Here is a 5,846-nt window from a genome sequence, read left to right as displayed (position 1 = left end):
GGTGGATTCGAACTGCCGACCTTTCAGTTAGCAGCTGTAGCTCGCTGTAGTTTTTAGCCACTGCGCCACCAGAGAGGAGACAAAACTATTTGAAAGTCAATTTGAGCAAGCAAGCTGCACTGAATGGAACCAGGAACACAAGGGCAGGGTTAGTCTTAGGAAGGGGATACTTTTTCCTCCGAGACAGTAAGTAGCAAAGGAAGTAAGAGAGAGGGTTTGAGATAAAGACAAGAAATGTTAAGGGAACCTATCAGCTCATGTAATGAGGGGGCAAGTGAGGAAATTAGGATTTGGAGCTTGAGAACATACAAAATGTGCACCAATACTTTGGGGAATGTCACAGGAAGGCAAAAGAAGAAAATGAGTGCTAAACAAATGAGGGCCTAGTGAAGTTAGCATATATCTGGAATGGGCTCAATCACAGTAATTTTGTGACGTTGCCCAGCAAGCTCATCGGTCTTGGAGCAGGAAGAAGGAAGGAGGTGGTTTACCAGGAGCTTCTGGGAAATAGAACGGCAGGAAAGTCTCAAAGCACTCACCTAGACGGCTAGGCCCGCAGAAGGCCAACAGCAGGGGGCACCCTTTGACCATGATCTCAGTCGCCTGGGGAAGGCCCTGGTGCCCACGAAGCTGTGCACATAAAAGCTACAGTGCTTATTGTCAGGGGACAGGGCCACAAGGGGAGCATCACACCAAGTAAGAAGTTGGACCCCCCCCACGATCCCAAAGATTCTTCCAAATTCAAGATTTATGATTATTTTAGGATCACTGCAGAAGGTAGCAATAACCAGAATATCAAATTAGTGTGGAATTTAGCAGAATGTATGTAGCATGCATTCTTTTATAAAATTCACAACGGCTAAATTCCATATATTGATTTTCTTCTGGGGATGTCTGTATTTTCTTGTTGATAATACGCACATAATCTTTTCTTTCACTCAAAATACATTCACTGAACACTGAGATACTAGGCTGAGGCAATTCTAGGGGTACAGTTGGGAACAAAACAGATCTGACTCCTTCTTTCTTAGGAGTGATACTCCAGTGAAGGAAATGGCCATTGAACAAACAATCCAGCAATAAATAGTCATATCGAAAATGCAGAAGAATATGTTTATAACCTTGGGATAAGCAAGACACAAAACACAAGACCCACAAGAAAATGATTGGTCAATTTACTAAACCTAAAGTGAAGACTTCCATAAGACAAAACTAATTTTGTTCAGTTGTATATAGGGTCTCCATGAGTCGGAACCAACTCGATGGAACCTAACAACAACAGCAACGTAAGCCAGAACACCATAAACAAAATTAAATCAACAGCAGGCTGGGAGAAAATGTTTGCAACAGATGTAATAGACTGAGGATTAGTATCCAGAATATATAAAGAATGCCTACAAATTAAAAAAAAAAACTTTACAGGTGAAGAAATGCAGATGACCAGTAAACATAAAAACATGGTTAATCTTACTGAGAATTTTTTGCTATTATGATTGGGAAAAACAAAAAGATAAATAAGGCTACTGAAAAATTGATATCTCATGCACCAGTGCTGTGATTATAAATTGGTGCAGCCAATTTTGGAGGACAAATTGGCAGTACTGAAATGGTCCATTCATTTTAACACAAAGAGGTATACACAAAGATGTTCATTATAGCATTGTTTATATGCTCATCAGTAGCTCATCTGTAGGCCATCAATACTGTGGAATACCATAAAGAAGCTAAAAGAATGAGATGAAACTGTATGTATAAACATAGAAAGATTTACAAGATACATGGGTGAAAAGAAGTTGTAGAACTCTATATACAATACCCTACCATTTATGTTAAACACACACAAACTAAGCAAAACTGTGTTTTATATACACCTAAAACCAGTTGCCATTGGGTAGACTCTGACTCATGGTGACTCCATGTGTGTCAGAGTAGAACTGCGCTGCATAGAATTTTCAATGACTGATTGTTTTGAAAGTAGATCACCAGGCCTTTCTTCTGAAGTACCTCTGGGTGGACTTGAACTGCCAACCATTTGCACCACCCAGGGACTCCATTATATATATGCAAATGCATAGACAAAGATCTGAAAGGATTCATGCCAAAATGATAATAGCAATTACTCCTGGAAAGAGGAGTACTGTGGGTTTGGAGGTGTCGAAGAAGCATTAAGAAAAATTTCATGTATCATCTATATTGTTGGATTTTTTTTTAATTACAAGAATGTACTCAGGTATAATAAAACTAAACTATTTATATAATTAACATTCTGATAATGCTTTAAAAGAAGCATATAATCTGCTATGAGTGTGCAATGGAGGATCTGCTTTTCCTCAAGGTGTCAGAATGTAAAAGTGTAAGCTCTTGAGAGCAGGCACCGTGTCTGACTTATTCACTCCTATATACCCAGAACAGACATTTGATAAACGAATGAATGAATGGAAGCGGAAGCCTCAGTGAGACACCCGTTGCCACTGGGTCTATTCCGACTCATAGCGACCTTATAGGACAGAGTACAACTGCCCCATAGGGTTTCCAAGGCTGTAATCTTTACGGAAGCAGACTGCCACATCTTTTTGGTGGGTTAGAACTCCTGACCTTTCAGTTAGCAGCAGAGCACTTAACTACTGCACCACCAGGGCTCTTTCTCACTGAGATAGTGACATGCGAACGGAAATCTGAAAAACACAGAATCAGCCATGCCACCACCAACAGCAGGGGGACAGCATGCGTGAAGATGAAGGCCGTAATGCAAGGAAAATGGAGCACGTTCGAAGGCTTGCAAGCAGCGCTGTGTCGTGGTGCACGATGAATGAGGAAAAGAGGGACGTGAGCTGGAGGCTGTGAGCTGGTCAGGGGCCCTGTGGCTCACACCTTAACTTTGTGAGGAATTTTGCTTCATCACCAGAGCAGTGCGTGTGCAGTGAAGATGACTAAGGATGTCGCTGTGGGATGGGTGTACTCAACAAAGGAAAATAGTTCGCAGTATTAGGACTTGGGGAGTCCCTGGGTGCTGCAAATGGTTAACATGCTTAGCTGCTAACCAAAAGGTTAGTGGTTCGTGTCCACCCAGAGGTGCCTTGGAAGAAAGGCCTGGTGACCTACTTCCAAAAACTCAGCCATTGAAAAGCCTATGGAGTCCAGTTCTACTCTGACCCACATGAGGTTGCCATGAGTTGGAGGTGACTCAATGGCAATGGGTTTTTTAGTATGACTTGACTTGCTACCAGTCACAGTAAGTGGTGGATCAGGGTTAGGACTTTGATCTTAGAATTTCCAGCCCATTCCAGAATGTCCATGTAACATGTGAAGCTCTTTTTCTTGGGTGGGAGGTAGGGTGAAGAGTGTAGAAAAAAACCAAGAGGGTGTAGGGTGTAGTGGTTTAGACAGCTCTGTCCTTGACCAGCTGGGTCAAGGTTACTTAAATCTTCAAACCTCAGTTTCCTCATACATAGATCTGGCTGATAGAGTAGGTAATATCATCCTAGAGTTGTGATGAAGCTTGAAGATAATCTGTGTAAAGTACTTATCATTTTACCCACTCAATAAAAGTTAACAATTATTAAAATGTCCTATTGCTGCTCCACTACCCGTCTGTGAGTTTGTTGTACTGTGGTGGCTTGTGTGTTGCTGTGATGCTGGAAGCTATCCACCAGTATTTCAAATACCAGCACAGCCACCCGTGGTAGAGAGGTTTCAGCAGAGCTTCCAGACTAAGACAGACTAGGAAGAAAGGCCCAGTCATCTGCTTCTGAAAATTAGCCAATAAAAACCTTATGGATCACAACAGAACATTCTCTGACTCGTCAGGAGGGATCAGCAAGGATCAATAGCTGGAGGAGGACATCATGTTTGGTGAAGTAGAGGGCCAGCGAGGGTGAGGGAGACCCTCGGTGAGATGGATTGGCATGATAACCACAATGATGGACTTGAACATGCCAGCAATCATGAAGGTGACGTGGGACCGGGCAATGTTTCCTTCTGTTGTACGTAAGGTTGCCATAAGGCAGAATTGACTTGATGGCAGCTGTCATCTATCTACCTGTCCATCCAACCATCCATCCATCCATCCCTCTCTCCCTCCCTCCCTCTTACCCCCTCCCTCCCTCCCTCTATCCATCCATCTATGTATCTATCTACTTAACTGTCTATTTTTCCATCTATCTATTACCACTGGAGCAAGAAAGAGAGCAATAGCTTGAGAGAGTTCGGATATTTAGGCCCATCCCTCAGAAGGAATTGTCTACAAATATTTAAAGGCCTCTTGTCAAGAAGAGGAATTAGATATTTTCTGCAGGCCCATTGAGAACTAAGACTTATGGGGAAAAGCCAAAGGAGACTCAATATAAGGAAGATCCAACATGGCCAAGAACTGATGAAGGAATTCCTTGCCTTTATTGAGAAAAGCACAGCCAGAATGCTCCTTAGAAGCAAGGATGGCAAGACTTTGTCTCACATACTTCGAACATGTTACCAGGAGGGATCAGTCCCTGGAGAAGGACATCGTGCTTGGTAAAGCAGAGGGTCAGTGAAAAAGAAGAAGACCCTCAAAGAAATGGATTGACACAGCGGCCACAACAATGGGCTCAAGCATAACAACAATTGTGAGGATGGTGCAGGACCTGGCCTTGTTTTCTTCGGTTGTGCATAGGGTTGCTATGAGTCAGAACCGACTTGACGGCACCCCGCAACAATGACAACATTGAGAGATTAGACTAGGTGACCTCCAAAGCTCCTTCCACATCTAGAATTCACTGATCAGTAATAACACCAAATAATCGTGGAAGTAAGTATAAAGTATTGCCAACTCCCACTCTGATAGATTTACAACGAAGATCTCTAAATAAGCTCAAGATTCCCAGGCTCTTGCTGAGAGTCCCCTGACATGAAACAACAGAAAGCTGTATGCCTTGTGAAGATCACAATATTATTTCTGGCCTCTGTTTCTTCTAAGCCACCAAGATCATCATACCCACCCCATGTGGCTGGGAAGCTCAAATGAAATATTGTAAACGAAAGTGCTCAGAAAACTCAAGGGCAATACAAATGCAAAGTAAGTTCTCTATAATAATTTGCTGCAATATTTTTCTACTTTCTCATGAAATAATGCTGCCAGCCTTTAGGCTGGTGGCTGGGACTGTAAGCCTAAGTTTTGGCTGGTGGATTTCTTTAGTGTCAGTCCAGGAGCACCCGGGCAGCCTCCATGGACCACCTGCCCTCTGGACCTCACTTCTCCTGGGAATGGAGCCTGCAATTTCCCTTCAAGAAGCCCTTTCATTCAGGTGGCTTCCAGGTTTGAATTCTGGTGTTGTAACAGCTCTCCTGGGGAAGAGCAAGGCTCTGGGTGTGATCGATCACCTCAGACAATCAAGATGACAACTCTGAGTAATTACCCTCATTAGGTTTGATACTTAAAGAGCTACTGATCTTGAGTAGATGTTGTAATAGCAACTGTTATCCTAGCTTCTCATCTCAGGAGAAGATGTCCCTTTATGGGATGCGACAGGGTATCTAAAGTGTCTTATGGAATCCTGTACCCAAGAAGGCTTTTAGGGACCACTGAATGTGTCCCTACATATACAGAGAAGGCTGAACTTGAACCCAGTATAGATGCAGGAGCCCTGGTGGTACAGTGGTTAAAGCGCTCTGCTGCTAACTCAAAGGTCGGTGGTTACAACCCACCAGCTGCTCCGCAGGAGAAAGATGTGATAGTCTGCTTCCGTAAAGATTTACAGCCTTGGTCTGTGGGGACCATGGTCTCGGGGAACATCTAGCTCAATTGGCATAACACAGTTTATAAAGACAATGTTCTACATTCTACCTTGGTGAGTAGTTTCTGGGGTCTTAAA

This window comes from Trichechus manatus, unplaced genomic scaffold, assembly GCF_000243295.1.
Source record: "Trichechus manatus latirostris isolate Lorelei unplaced genomic scaffold, TriManLat1.0 scaffold00097, whole genome shotgun sequence".
NCBI classification, from domain to species: domain Eukaryota; kingdom Metazoa; phylum Chordata; class Mammalia; order Sirenia; family Trichechidae; genus Trichechus; species Trichechus manatus.
Note: the sequence above shows the minus strand (reverse complement) of the source record.